The following is a 15737-nucleotide window of genomic DNA, read 5'->3' on the forward strand; positions in this document are numbered from 1 at the left end:
AAAATGTTTGTTTTCTGGCTTACTTACAGCTAACTGAAAGAAAGCYATAAGCTAAATTAAAATGTGGCCGAATTATGTGATTGAAGGGAAACATGATGTCAGGCAATGTAATTAAAAGCTACTGAGTGCACTAAATAATGAGRAGATTTTAGCTTTAACATCCCAAGTTTAATACACCAAGTAAAGCAAAATCTATGGTAGTTCACAAAGTACCATGAAAAGAGCAATTCAGCACTCACACTCTGGCAATTAAACATCTGGGACAGGTGGCCCACACCAAGCATTGTGTGGCTGCCGCTCTTGGCTTGCTCAATGTCCAGCTAGTGAGGGTGGGCTGAAGTTKGGCCACAAAGATGTGTAGGGACTCKGAGCARCAAGACATTTTAGTAAATTCCCTAATCTCTTCAACACAAGCAGCCAAAACACATGTGATAGTCAGCTTCTGGCTGAGTAGGCTCAGGCTCAGGCAGAGACCACCACGGGGATTTCTTTGATGCAGGTCTGTGAAATCCGGGGTGGTGTGGARAGGGTGGCTTGGGGTGAGCTGTTCACAGTCTCTCCCAATGCAAGAGGTGGTGACTGTTAGACAAAGATTTTGGAGCCGTTTTCAGAATAAAAGGAGATATTTCATGCAGCAAATACTGGATCTGTGAAATTCTTTGCCAAAGGGTATGACAGTTGCAGCAACCTTTTTCAGACACTCAGGGGAAGAATGGGAAAGTACTTGGAAGAGAGGTTCACCACTGGGCAAACTAGATCAGGCTGGAGAAGTCCACTGAGCTGAAAATGGCTGAAGGTTGGGAGAGGACTTGCAGAAAAGATCAATTATGTTTATCCTATTCTTGCTATTCTTCAGGGGTCAGTTTTAATCACTGCTGCAGACAGGTTGCTGATGTACATGAGCCCCAAAAACCTGAAATAGTAACACTATTCTTATATTTTTATTTGAATTGTGAGCAAATCATGTACCAGTTTTATGATGTGTAGATGAATTCAAGGTTCTCTGTCAGCTCTGTTCCTGAGCCTGAGGGGAGAGCACTGCAGGGAACAGTGGTGCCACAGTACCTGTGGGGAAGAAGGTCACTCCATCAGCTGCTCCATGGCTGTAGCTACCAGATGGACAGGAAGAGTAGGGCTCAGTGTCAAGAAAGCATTGCATGATGGTGTTTTTTACCTGKGGTCCAGTAAGATGCAGGCTGTGCTTTGTGGAGCCACATCCTGTAGTGCTCCTTTTTATTTACACCAGGATGTTTTTTTAACACTGTTAAACTAGCCTGACAAGATTGCCCTTGAAGCACCTTCTTCTCTGTCTCTTCTGTCCCACTTGTCCCTCTTTTTGTGCATAGGAATACTCAGAACTGAGCTCTGTGCTTTCTTTCATAAAACTAAAATAATTTTTGAAAGGTCTGTGGATTGACAAATGACCCCAAGTTCTTCCTTTGTCCTCTAAATAAGTAAAACACACATCACAAGAATACAGCAAAACTTGGATTGCCCTTCTGCTTGAGAACACAGAGCAGGAAACATTAYACTTAGTAGTTTAAATTAACTTGCTTATCTTCAGACTACCAGAAAAAAAAMCCCCAACATTATTTACCCCACTCTCTTACACTGCACCAATGATAAGCACTTTGTTAAAAACATCGGTGTAATTCCATCRCCTTAAAGTCTGAAGCTGAGAGTAGGGGAAACTCTGACAAGCTGTTTCTGGCCCACTGTGTTTTGTGGGTTTATCATCTGAGTGATGATGCAGCAAGGTAAAAGATATATGCGTTATGAAATAAGAAAAAAAAATTCTGATATTCCCACAGCTTAATAATTGTAAAAATTACTTAAATAAACATTCTAAAATTTAGAAAAACATAATACATAATTTTTATTTACAAATATTTCTTTAGAAAGGGATACTGCCATTTCTGTGCACATATATATACACAAAGTCATGAGAATTGTGTCATGTGTGTAAACAGATGCATGTCGTCATAAGCTGTGAGTTTCCTTTTCTTTCTTAGCAGGGCTAAGGCATGTTTTCACATGGGCCTTTTCTGAGATATGCACATATCTGTACTGCCTGGAATACAGGCTTTTATAAAAGGAATATGCTTTCTTTAAAGTGCATTAACTGCTATAGCATTTCTAGGTTTTGTTTCACATAGGATAAAGCAACTTAATCCTCAGTCCCATTGCTTGAAGCTCTGCTGTGAAGCCCTCAGATGATAAGCAGAGTATAAGTGCAGCTCTAGATGTGTTCCATGTGTCTGAAACAATACCACTACCTTGACTCCAGAGCAACTGTGCTAATTTGTTTTAATGAAGAATGCAGACTCATTAGGTTAAAGGAAGTTGTTTCAAGCCATGGTTGATATCCCAGGGCCATCAGTGGATTCTGACTGATACATGAATTTGCATGAGTGAGCACGGTATTTTTCTTTAGGTTACAAATGCAGGYATTTAGCTTGGATATTCCTTCAGCATCTTATTCACAAGGCAGAAAGGATCTTGGAGATACAGATTTCTAAAAGAACGTCAATAATACGAAAGGGCTGAAACCTCTTTTTGAGTGATTGTCATAGTCCCACTCTTTTCTTCTTCACTCAACTGGAATGAAACCAATAGAAAATTTAGTTTCTAGACATCAGTTTCCCAGGAACGTATTTTTACTGAGGCCATGAGAATCCCTCTTACCTTCTCTGGAATATCATCTATCTTCTTTTTTTCTTTGCATATATTACTTCACATAGGCCTACAAGTCACCAGGGAGGGATCTTAGCAGAACTAAGACAATACAGCCCCCTTGGCTCCTTTTCCAGTTATTGTATGGAAGGAACAGAGCTCTGGGACTAAACAGACATGGGTTCCCTGTGCTGGCTTATCCCATACRACACTCAAGGGATGCTAAGCCAGGGCATGGGATATGCTAGACTGCACCCTGGAAATCAGTTCCCTCAGAATACCCACTGGCACCTGTGATGACTTCRGAAATCCAGAAGTTTGCAGAGCTCCAATACCATCACGAGTAGTGCAGGGATGGAGTGAACTTTCCTTTAACAGCATCAATTCCTCARTACAGCTCTGGGGTTATAAATCCATCTCTCCTTTGCTTCTCCCCCTCAGAGACGCAGCATCACAGGTGGGACATCTGCACACCAAAGGAGCTTCTATCTACCATTTCACTGACTGTTCCTAAACAAAGAATGCAGTCAGCAAGATGCTAACACCCAAAACATTGACTAACACACTGATGAGAACAAAGTTTTGGCAGCTCTTAATCCATTTTTGTGCAAAGGATCACAACAGGCTCTGCCACACAATCCACAGACTGATTCACAGTCTGGAATTTCAGGCTTATACTCAGTGTGATCCCACAAGCTTATATTTGTCAATGCTCTGCCTGGTCCATGTTTTTAGTGAGTTTAGCACTGTAAGAAAATGAAGATTTTCACTGGTGATTTACTTAACCACTAGCAAACAAAATTGTRTTTGAGCTATCAATACTGTGACATCACTGAGGAACAAGAAATGGGCTCTGTAACTGGGATTCAATCAGTAACTGAACCGTGGCATCCATTGTAATAACATCTAAGTGTCAAATGTGCACATGAGGAGTAGCAGCAAATCCAAAAGGTGTAATTTTTCCTCCCTCTGTGCTTCTGTTTGTTTATTTAGACTGGCTGAGTTGCCCTCACTTGTTGGTATCTTGGAGTGACGGTGTTCCAACACGCCGCTGCCTTCRCTCCTGAGGGAGCCTCTCGTGAAGAAACACCTCACCTTTGCCCTGGATGTGTTGGGGTTACACCTCAGCCCAGRAGGGCTGGCAGGCACTCCCCAGCTCTGGCTGCTCTCCCAGCGTCCCTCTGGCCGTGCTGGGAGCGAACACCAGGGTGGAGGGAGGATCACAGGATTTCTGTCTGGTGGCGGGCTCTCGGGTCCGGCTCTCGAAATGAGCTTGCAGGGAGCACTGAGGCTGCTCAGAGGTGGTGCCAGCTGGGAGGACAGGCTCGTGCTGGCTACGTGCTCTGTTTCCACAAAAGACTCCTCAATGGCAATTCTTACTTTGGATCTAGCAGGAGATAATTTATTACCTTTCATGAAGCACATGTAAGTGGCAAATAGGAAATTATGTGACGCAGCCTTGACTGACCCCAAACAAAACACAGCAGAGACATTGCTCCTTGTTGTGTTGGACCTGTTCTCATCCTCTGCAGTTCTTCGCTTTTGAGCAGTCTTGTGTCCCTGCTGTCAGCCCAAGCAATGGGTGAAATGGTATGAAAACGCTTTTCATGATCTGGAGCCACTTTCAATTTTAATAATTAAGTAGATGGGAGCATTCTAACTTTTCCTGTGATGAATGGTGCTTTCTGCTGGTACTCTTGGAGACAGTGTTGTCCTTCAGTAAGAAGAAAATCTTTAGAAGTGGCCAAGACACTCAGTTTTCTATCCCTACATTTTTAACCAGTAGCTGACTAGTGTGTGAGATCAGACAAATGGCTATCCTATTACTCAAAATGGCCACAGTAACTTTAGTGAAACCAAGTATTATTTTTTCGATTTCTGACTTTGATAATTTCAGTGTTCTCCTTCAGAGCTGACTGTATATTAAAGGAGGTGAAAACAACACATGAAAATACAAGTGAGCTGAGATTCCTTCAAGGGAAAGGCCTAGAAAATGTGCACCGTTAAGAGGATTTGAAAGCCCACRAGTACGTGGCTGAAACGTGAAATACTGTCACTGCAGAATACCTTATGATTATTCCAAACTAGCAACCAAATTTCAGTCTAGATTCAGGTGACAAGTTGCAAAAACAAAAGGAAAGTATGATCAATCATTAAAAAGCCCTGCTAACAGGTTTGCAACACTGCTGTCACACTTGGAGAGAGGATACTAACAGTTTGGGTTCCAACTTTGATATTTTGATGGTGATAAATTGAGTGACTCTTAGACTGTGCTTAGCAATCTTTACTAAGGCATCTTTTCAAGACCTTTCTCATAATCTAGTGATGCTTGGAGTCTTGGTAATCATTAAAATATGATTCGTCATCTGTCTTCACAGTGGTCTGTGACATCCATTTAGGAACCTGTATGCTATTCCTGAATTGCTGTTTTCACACATCTCTTCTGTTGTTTAAGAAACAACAACAAAAAAAAAAAATGTAGATTTCTATGACCAATGTGCAGTACCATAAAAGCAACCCAGCTAGGAGTCCACATCACAGGCAAAATTTCAGTGCTCTTCAGTGTCCTGGTGGAATAAACAGAGTTGTGTTGTATCAAATTAAATAATTTCAGGTGTTTAAATACTCACTGCTAGGGGACTGTACTGAAAGCACAGAGCTGAAGAGCACACCCTCAGCAAATCTGCAGGTGGCACCAAGCTGAGTCATGCAGCTCGTATGCCTGAGGGATGGGATGCCATCCAGAGGGACCTGGACACGCTTGAGGAATGGGCCYGAGGGAACCTCATGAGGCTCAACAAGGCTGAGTGCAAGTGTCACACCTGGGTCAGAGAAACCCTGAGTATCAACACAGGCTGGGGGATGAAGGAATTGAGAATGGCTCTGGTGGATGAGAGGCTGGACATGAGCTGGCAATGTCCTCTCAAAGCCAACCACAGCCTGGGCTGCATCAAATGTGCCCAACAGGCTGAGGGAGGTGACTCTCCCTCTCCTCCACTCTCATGAAGTCACACCTGCAGTGCTGCATCCAACTCTGGAGGTCTCAGCACAGGAAGGACATGGACTGTTGGAGCAAGTCCAGAGGAGGGCCATGAAGTTCATCAGAGGGCTGGATCACCTCYGCTACGAGGAAAATCTGAGAGTTCAGGTCATTCAGCCAGGAGAAGAGAAGGCTCTGGAGAGATCTTACAGTACCTTTCAGTAGTTAAAGTCAGAAAGATGGGGACAGATTTTTAGCAGGGCCTGTTACAATTTTAGGTAAACTAAAAGAGGGCAAATGCAGACTAGATATAAGGAAGGATTTTTTTATGGTGATGGTGGTAAAGTGCTGGAACATGTTGYCCTGAGAGATGTTAGATGCTTCATCCCTGCAGGTGCTCAAATTCAGGTCGGACAGGGGTCTGACCAACCTGATCAAGTTTAAGACGTATCTGCTCATTGAAGGGGCTGGACTAGATGTCTTTAAAGGTGCTGTCCTTTAAAGGTGACTTCCAACCCAAGTTATTCCATGATTCCATCATTTTAAGATTTTAAGATTTGGCCCTAGTACAGATGAAGCTCAACTCAAAYGCAAACCGGTGTCCTCTGAGAAGTTTTGTTCTAAGCAGAAGACTAGCAAGAACATACTGGTCCTGAGAGTCCCTCCATCTTGTGCAAGGATTAGTGACAGCACAATGTGTAATTCCAGTTTTAATATAAATTAAGTCCAAGCCTCAAATCTGAATTGTAGCCTGCAGTTATGCCRGACTGAGACCCAGCCAACCACAAATATCTGTGCCTGTGCTTATAAATAGGTAACACTTTTTTTGCTGAAATACCTGTGTAGAACAGCTCCTGATTTCATAGTAGTGAGTAGAGAAGGGTTCTGTATGTCAGCTCTCAAAAYACAGTGTCTGCCTAAGATGAAATGTTACAAAGTGAATTTTGCATAATCTGGTAAAAGGTTTTTCATTTCTAAAATCTTAACTAGGAGCAAGATGGATTTAGTAACTTGGGAGTTTGAATCCTGATTTTCCCACTAGCCATGCTGCTTTCCTCAGGACAGCTGGATTGAGGATCAGTTTGCCACTGAGCTCAAAAATGCATCAATGTTCTTGCCAGAGTAGGCATTACAGATTTTCTCTTAAATAATTTCTTTGCATGGAAAACAAATCCACTTTCAATGTTGATGGAAGGTTTATAAAATAAAAATACCATAAAATTACTCYGGGGAACAGATAGGCTGGCTAAATGCTGCAGTTTTCTGGTACAGAACATTGTGTTACTCAGCTCTCTAGCTTTCACACAATAGATGGGAACTCTACAAGCATAAAACATTACTGGTTGTGTGTGCATAGGGGTAAATGATATCTGGTTTTAGTCCTTACACAGAAAAAAACAAGTTTAGCAACATATTTTGTTTGCACATGTGATGCAGCTATTGTAGAGAGGTTATTGCTGGCTCTCCTAGGCTCCTTTTATATGCATATTTTTAATTAGTTTGAAAATCTGCTGGAGGGTATTTTTATCATAAACAGGAAAAAGGTTCCTTTTACATTTCTTCCTCAACCATTACCCTCCAGTTCCTGCTCCTCGTCTCACCCTGGCAGCAGGCAGAGCTGCCCTCCCCAGCCTCTCCAGCAGCAGCAGCCACAGTGCCCACCCATCTCTGACCCTGCACCACTGTTTGTCAACAAGGCTGTCACCCAGCATTGCCTCTCTTTCCTCCCCTGCAGACACACTGCTCCCCATTGTTTTCCTCCCAAAATTTTGCACCTCAGGCTTTCTGCAGCTACCCCGAGAATCTCTCRTTTCTCAGCACAGTGGCTGTCCTTTGATGTCCCATGTCCCTGTTAGTTTTCCACCTTCTCAGCCTCACTGCTTTGCTTCACTCCATGAAAGTGAAGCAAGACTTCATCCTGGTCACAAAAATGCCCCTAACTGATCAGGTCCCCATMGGCAATTTATTTTCTGATTTTTGAACATCTGCGCTCTCATCACTCTGGTTTTCCCATCAGTTCCTCTTCAACAGTTTGCATCCTGCCAGTGCCCCAAGACCCACTCCACCACACAACGGATTTTGTCCCTAATATCCCTGGTTTAATGTGGTCAGGCTCCTCTGCAGTGTCCCCTCTGACACTTTTCCATTTCTCTCTCTAGATGGACCCTATGTCTTCAACCTTTGAGCAGTGTGCCTTCCAGCACCCAGTACAGCAGTGCCAGATGCATAGCTCGAAAGCACATTACCCACCAATTCTTCCTTCACTCAGGGGCTGGATGTCCTTTTGGTTATGTTCTTCCAGTACACTGTTATTTTACCTGACTCACATGCACTCCTTCATAGCCATCATCTGTACATGCTGTATTTACTACTTCCTCTTTCCAATTCAACCCTCATTTTCTCCCTTCTCACAAGTGTTACTCAGCTGTCCCTCCAAAACAATGCRCCTCACTCCAGCAGCTGGGTCACCCCATTCTATTCTTTTCCTGCCTTCAGAAACTGTGGATTTCCTCTTATTTTTTCTACCCACAAGATGCCTTCCAGCTCCATCCCACCTTCCTTTGCAGCTATCACTCATCCTATAAGCAGTTCCCAATATCCTGTTCCTCCTGAACCATCCCAGCTAATCTCTGATTGTCTCTCAACTTCCTTACAATTATCAAGCCACTGGCTGTATCCTTGGCGTCCTCAACTCATATTTTTGTGGTAACCCATCTACCTCCAGCTGTCTCTTAGCAATCCTGCTATTTCCAGGCAGGAATTCTTCGCTGGGCTCCACAAAAGAGAGAAGTGAGAGGCAGCCAGACACCTCTTACAGGCAGATGATAGGAAAACTACAAAGCAAGAGGTCCACTTCTTCAGATCTTGGTCCCACTCATCTGCAAATGTTTTTTCTTGTTCCTTGAATTTGGTGATGAGGTGGATGTGCTGTAAAAGGCATCTGTGTGCTGAAGCTTAGGGATGCATGAGGTATTGGGCTTCATGGAGATAGTTACATAAATAACAGCTTCCAAATATATAAGTACAATCCTCAGGAACTGGCCTCACAGAGATCTGTATCAATATCTCCTCTGAGATTTTGAATGAAGTGAATAAGAATAAAAATATCTCATTCATCTTCTTGGCAGTGTCTTTCGGAAAGGCTGATTCAGATCCATCCTTTTCCATTGAGCTATAAAGTCTCTGTATGTACTATCTTCTTAAGTGTTATTTTAAATTAGAAATGTTACTTGTCTCCTGGGGTTCATTCAAGGCTACAAGCTGCATTTGTGGAGTCTAATAAAGGTCCTTCCTGCCATCAAATGTTAGGAACTGAATTTCAGAGTAAATATTTGCCCAAATTTMGCATAAGGTGCTAAAGACAGTGTAAGAAAAATGCTCAATGCTGAAATGGTTACAGCCTAGCTTCAGTTCCAACGTTAATGCCCAAGAAAGTAGAATTAAAGTATTGTTAGAAACACATTTATTYTCTTTTATTAGAAATTCTCACTTTTTAGAGCTTCACGTGCCCAGTCAGCCCTCACAAAGCATTTGAAAACCTAATGTATCTTGACATAAGGACAGATGATAGAGAATAATTAATARATATATAGATATAGGCAGACAGCCCACAGATCTTGATTCAAATACTCTCCAAAATAAAAGAAACAATTTTATTCCTGTCTTAAAGGAACTACAGGGGGGAAATGTTCTGTGTTAAGCTGTGGCTTATAATTATTTAATTCTTATGCATAATGAGTGTATTTAACCAAGTAATTAAAAATGTCTTAACTGAAATGTAGGCGGAAGAAATTCCTCTTCCTAGCAACACCTCTTTAAAGGAAAAGAATTAATAAGGATGCTAGGCTGACATTAGGCTGGTTTAATTTTTTTTTAAATTTATGTTTTGTAAGCAATAGCCACAGAAACCTGTAAATACTTCTATTGCATTGTATTTCCTACCTGACCTTCATGTCTGGGAGCACATTTGTGTGGCAAGAGGCACCTCCTGTGAGAGACTCCCCGTGGACACTGCCTGGGTGCTGTAGGGCACTGGACACTTGGGAAGCCCAGTGCCCTGGGCTGGTGTTGGCAGTGCTGCAGCACAGACTGAGAGGTACTGGCYGCCTTGACAGCCTCCCTGGCATAGGATTTTATTTCTAAAATAACTTTTGCTCTTCATAGAGCCTCTTGTGGCTCCTGTGCTCAGGTAATCCACDGGGCAGTGTTTTCTGTGCAGGCTTATTTTGGTACCTAAAAGTGAGTGTTGGGTTCTTCTAAAAGTGGGGTTCAATACAAACTGGTTTTCCCCCGAAGCAGTAACTATTTTCCACTGCAGCTAAAGAGCTCTCCAGCTTCACCAGGGTACTTTTCTGTCATGGTCCCTACACACCAATGCCCTACAGACACTGCTACCTGTACCAGTGCCACCCCAATGCTGCCAGGGCAGGYGTGCCTGCCAGACAGTCCCGATGCCCAGAAGCAGCTTAGCTGAGAGGCTTTTGCATTAAAATCAAACCCATGGGGTATGTACACCTCTGATTTTAATACATCAGGCTTCAAAGATGCTTTCCTAAGAGCGGCTGTGGGTGGCACCATGCAATGCAGCAATACATGTAGAAGTGGTTGAACAGCTGTGAAGAAGGGAATATTTTGAAATATCTGTCTGCAGTGTGAAGTTGCCAAATCACTAGCGTAGTATGGTCTTATGAAACAAGACAGAGTAAAAATAGGCAAGTTTCCCTGAAAGCTTTGGATAATAAAGTTTTGTAGTACTATTTTTGAAAAATAAAAGCTGCARATAAGGGAATGAACAAGAAAGGTGKGATGTGTTGGTTTGTTTTTCAAAAAAAGCCTCTTTCTTTAGGGAGTTTTCTAGCCTGWCATATGATTTTGTATCAGTGTTGCCTGCTCTTTATTAGCAGCACTACAGAAAYTGCTTGCAAATGTTCTTTCCCATCAACATTCAGTTTCTCTGTGAATCATGAGCAAGTTTTCTTACATATCTTGTGCATTTTGCATGGTCTGCTCCCTCCARGGGAATAGTGACAACTGAAACTCCTATCCAATGAAACTGCTAGCCAAACAGCTCTAGGATCAGCTAGCAGTGCCATTTTTTTATAAAATATTTTTAATATATATAAAATATYTTTTATAAATATTTTTTAATTTTAYAGTTTCCTTACTATCTCTTTTATCATCCAGAGGAGTGTTGTGTCCGGTGCTGAGGGTTCATTCTCCAGTAGATGAATATCTACAGGGCATTTTGCTCTGAAAGCTCAGCACAAGGTACTAAATTATGGACAAAAAGGATGAGTAGGTATGGCAGGACCATAGAYCTTGCACTGCTGGCATGGCCAGGTAAGATTTCCAAAGCCCAGACACCCAGTCAAACCCACAGCTGGAGAGGTGTCCTCACGTGTGCCACGTTCACTGTTGAAAGAGCCCTCTCAATTCATATTTCAGGTCTCTGCTGTTTTTCTGTGATAAAGATCTTACTCGGTTCACAGCCATTATTTTTCCCCTCCCACCTGTTTTTTTAAGTTGCTTGTCCTTCTGCTCCAGAGAAGGGGATGTAGCTCCTGTCGGAGGAGATCAGTGCTGTACCAGTATTTCCTGGGGAGGTGGTTTCGACACGTTGCTTAGGGATGGRTCTAAACATATTCCTAATGGCCCTRTGTGCTCAGATGCAGGYTCTTTWCTGGGAATGGAAAGTTTTCAAAGCCTCTCAAGTAGCCCCTCTGGATCTGCCTGTACTGTTTTCCAAAGCAAGTGTTGCCCTGAAGGATGAAATACAAATGCATCTGTTGAAACAGAACTGGAACAAAATTAAACCCCATTTWAGATTCACAGAAATTTCCCCTCTGTTACCTGATTCCCATCTTTTAGTTTTGTTTTTTGGTGTCTGTATTGTTGTTAAAGCTGCTAACAACTTGTAAGTAAATTGGGGTTTCACTGGAAGAGCTTTGAGAATTTTAGGTGCTTTTTCGCTTATAATATCCATCTGTTTTAGTTGCTCCCAAGCCAGTCTGAAGTTATACAGTGTCTGAATTAAATTAATGTTTGACTTTACAGCCTGTATGCTGTCCAACCCAGCACCTCCTCCATTTGCAGTAAGTAAATATGCAAGTGTTACGTTGCCCTTGAAACCCGTGCTCTGTGACAAAGGTTGCATGCTGAGAAGAGACTGAAATGCCGGGTTTCCCTGGGCCCCAGTCCCTCCTGTCAGCCCCGCGTTAATCAGAAGCCCACCCCCAGTGACTTCTAAAGTGTGGTGAGAGACACTTTGGCACAGGTGACACCAGGTCAGACTCGGCCTCCTCAGAAGGATCCACCTCTMTCTGAGCCCTGTGGAAACCCCAGCTCTGAGAGAGGAAAATGTGTGAATAACAGACTGAGTCTTCTCAAGGTGATAGCTATACAGGGAAGGCTTTTTAAAATTTCTTGTGCAACAATGAGAAAAAGGTTATTTTCTATTGYTTTATATCAGCTAATTTACAAGGGYRGATTTAGAGGGAGGACCCATTAAATTTTCCACCTCTCTGTTTGCCCAGGGTGACATGATACAACTCTAGATGTGCTGTTGTAGAGCCATCATTTTTCTGTGGTAGCTGCATCTGGCAGCTGCAACTGATAACCAAGATTCTTCCTAGGCCTCTGGGCTCAGGGTGTCAATACTATCCACTATTCGACTCTCTTGGGCTTGTACCAGGCTAACATGGTCTGTAGAAGTATTATCACTGTGGAAAATTGAGTATTTGTACAACTTTTCCCTAAAAGGCAGTAACCCTGTCTATGCTGCCAGGCAAACTGAACTTGAGCTGGCTCCATGACCCAAGCACCAGTGTGTCGCTCTTCTACTTCCAAATCTGACCACTGCAGCCTCAGTTTTCAACCTTGTCAARGACCAGACTGTGACATGAACACAGCAGTGAAAAAAACTACTTTTGACAAAGACGGGTGGCCAGGTCTCCCTCCAGAGTCTTCGGCTGAAATGCCACTGCAACCAGGAAACATCAAGCAGGCAAAAGTATTTTCACAGAAACGTGGTCTTTTCCACCCAAGTTTTGTTGGGAAAATCTAAAAGGTCTTGAATGGGGTCCTTATCCAAACTGACAAGAGAAACATCTCGGCTTGACCCTTGTCTATCTAGTGCACCTCCCTGGGAACAGCATTCATTACCAGGTGGAACAAGATTGCCAGGAGAAATTCCTGCTCCCTGAAGCTACTTAGGTAGGATCTTAAGCCCAGATGAGCTCTTTCAGATAAACCTCTCTTTCTGCCTGGAAGTCTCAGAGGCGATAGCCACAGCTAAGATTCCAGGCAGCTCTGGAAAGAGACTAACATGATGTGGCTCACAGGCCTGAGAAAATGGCAGAAGTAGATGGGTCTCTCCCTCCCCTGCACAATAATCACAGTGCTTTTCCTCACAGGTTGGGAGCAGATGCTGTAAAGCAGCTGTGGGGGATTTTCATCCAGAGGATATAGAAGTTGGTGTWTGGAATTCACAAGGTTTATGCAAAAGATATTGAAGGGTCTTGCAGGTGGTCCTAGAGCAGCAGGATTGTGTCTAGCAGCTGTAGGGAAGTCCACGTGCCTTTTCTTATCATGCCAGCATCCTGCCCACTCCCAGYAAAGAACTATCCCAGAGGCAGGCACAGGCTGCTGCCATGGTGGCATTGTACCAAATCCATGAGAGATTCCCCTTCTGCTGCTCCTTTTCCAGACAAAAGGAGAGTGGACGTGAATGCAGATAGGCAGGAGGGAGCAACACACATGAAAGCAGCCAGAGAAAATGGTGGCACCTTGGAGAGCTGAACAGACTTGTGTGTGTTGGGCACATGGGACTTCKGGTACAGGCTGCAGCCACAGGGCTGGTGCTTGCTGAAGGAAGTGACCATTCATCAGCCCCTGAAGGCTTGTCCTGGGCTCTGAGGAGTCTTGGCTCAGGGAAGGCACTCCTGATTCCAGTGACACATCAGCTTGAGCCAAGCCACAGCCCACTGCTGCACTGACAGTGTCACGTGCGTGTGTGTGTGTGTGTGTGTGCAACTGTTGAGACAGACAGAGAGAGCTGTACTGCTGGCTACATTGTGAGAGCAGTGTACCCAGTGGGCAGAGAATGCCTCTCCAACCTGACCAGACTCAGCTCGTGTCCCTCAGCCCAGCATCAACGGGTATGGACATCCCCAACCCTCTGCAAGGCCATACAAGATCCAGATCAGCAGCAGCCCCATCACGTGGACCCCATCACAGTGATCATCACTGCACAATGTGGCAGGTTCCAGCAGCTAATCTGATTAGCTGGAGCAGCTGTGCTGTAGATTTTCTCCTTGAATATCTGCATTAAAATACACACTGTTTAGGCTGGGGATCCAAATTAGACAAAATTAATCRTTCTTCCCCAAACCAGGACTGAAAGTCCCTGACAGACAAGGCAGTATCACAAAACCAGAACACRCTAAATAGCCTAGATTTTCCTGCTGCTCCTCCATGAGCAAACATCTGTGTACCAGGTCCAGAAAATGTCTCCCATGTTAGGAGCAGCCAYATCATGTTGAGTCCCAGTCTCTGAATGCTTCCCAAGCTCAGCAGCTACCCTTTCCTCCTCAGGGAGCAGCAATGGTACCTTATCAGCTCTGTGCTCCGTTGCCAGCCCATTTCGTCTGCCCTTTGCTTGTAATTGTTAACTTCCTGAGAATAGGAAAGCTCTGTTCAGCACAGGTAGAGCTTTAACTCTGAGGCACTCCTGAAAAGCCAAGATACGGGAGTACAGCAAGGTGCTGCAGACTGCCTTGGCCAATTGTTTCCCCTGTTTTCGTGTTTAAGCTCCCTTTGCATTTTTTTCATCATGCAGTGTCTTTTTGTTATGATTTTGGAGGTTTAGCTGTCATTTGAATGACTGTTCTCTTACGCCAAAGATTTACTTGGAAATTTATATGTTGCCACAAATTAAGCATTCCCTCTCAGCCCTAGGTCTGCGTAGCATGCCTAGGCTTGCCTGCAACCTTAGAACAATACAGAGAAAGGCTATCATGACTTACCTGCCACAAATTATCTATTAATAGCACCACTCATGTAGCTTTTTTCYCCCCTTCATGACAAGCTTTCCCTAGATCCCCCCTCTTAGCAGGTTTCCCTTCTGCCGAGTGCTTTGTTTTGCCTGTGGAGAACAGGGCAGGTAGAAGGGGAGCGACMTTTCCAGCGCTGGCTCTGCCCCCGTGGCCCCAGCACTGCCTTCTCGCACAGATGTTTGCCGGGAGGGTGGGACACGGGTTGTTCCCAGCCTGGTAAAACATTGACCAGCGCGGGCAGACGGGGCGGTGGAAGCGCAGGGCTGCCCGGGCAGGCAGCAGCGAGCGCCCAGCGGCAGCCAGCGCCCACGGGAACGCACCAGCTTCAACCCAGGTACCGCTCTCCACTTTCATTTCTCAGCTTTCAAAGGCAGAAGGGCAGCAGTGCTGGGTTATAAGGTTTGCCAAAGTTTCTCTCCCCGGACGTAGGAAGAGGAGTTAGCCTTGTTATTTTGCAGTTTGCTTTTATCAGCGGTAGTTGGCTGAATGGTGTCATCTAGGGCATGTGTTGATTCACCCAACCTTGATTAGCTCGTTGTTTAGATTTTGTTGTATCTTCAAATAAACAAAATTAGTGCATAATTTCATTTGAAGACTTCATGGTCTTCCAATAAAGCTCAAACCTGTCTTCTTTTCGTCTTCTAACAAAACAGTAGGAGCAAGGAGTCAGAGATTTTAACGAAAATCTGTAATCCAATTATTACAACAGGGATGTGGGTTGTGACTCACGCTGAAAAATACTTGCTGATTTTTGAACGAACTTTGCAAAAATAGACAAAGTGACTAATTTTTTCAAGATTTTTTCCATGTTCCTTGGAATATGGAACATAGACATTAGACACAGAAAAAATACCAGGATTTAAGTTCCTAGTATGCGTATGCCACTTAGAGAGGTGAAGATGAATAGATTCAAACAATTGTTTCAGTTTTGCTCAGTGACTGAAAGTTTCTGCCAACCAGTGGAAAGTGACTCATTCATGCAGGAACCATGCTCCATGTGTGCTTTGCTGATCTGGTTGTGTATTTCTAAA

At 43.8% G+C, this 15737-nt stretch overlaps 1 protein-coding gene across 5 annotated transcripts in view; it reads left to right on the plus strand.

The window, feature by feature from the left end:
• Positions 1-15737, plus strand: part of RBM47 (RNA binding motif protein 47) — a 77689-nt gene that overhangs the window by 20002 nt on the left and 41950 nt on the right. The window contains exon 1 of one of the 5 annotated variants that reach the window (XM_057371782.1): positions 14937-15040. The exons of the other annotated variants lie outside the window; for them this stretch is intronic. The gene's annotated coding sequence lies outside the window, so the exon portion shown is untranslated. Of the gene's footprint in view, positions 1-14936; positions 15041-15737 lie in introns of those variants that run through there. 5 annotated transcript variants of the gene reach the window in all.

The sequence above is a fragment of the Malurus melanocephalus genome, unplaced genomic scaffold (assembly GCF_030028575.1).
Source record: "Malurus melanocephalus ecotype Western Australia unplaced genomic scaffold, MMel_1.1 scaffold_157, whole genome shotgun sequence".
Taxonomy (NCBI): Eukaryota; Metazoa; Chordata; class Aves; order Passeriformes; family Maluridae; genus Malurus; species Malurus melanocephalus.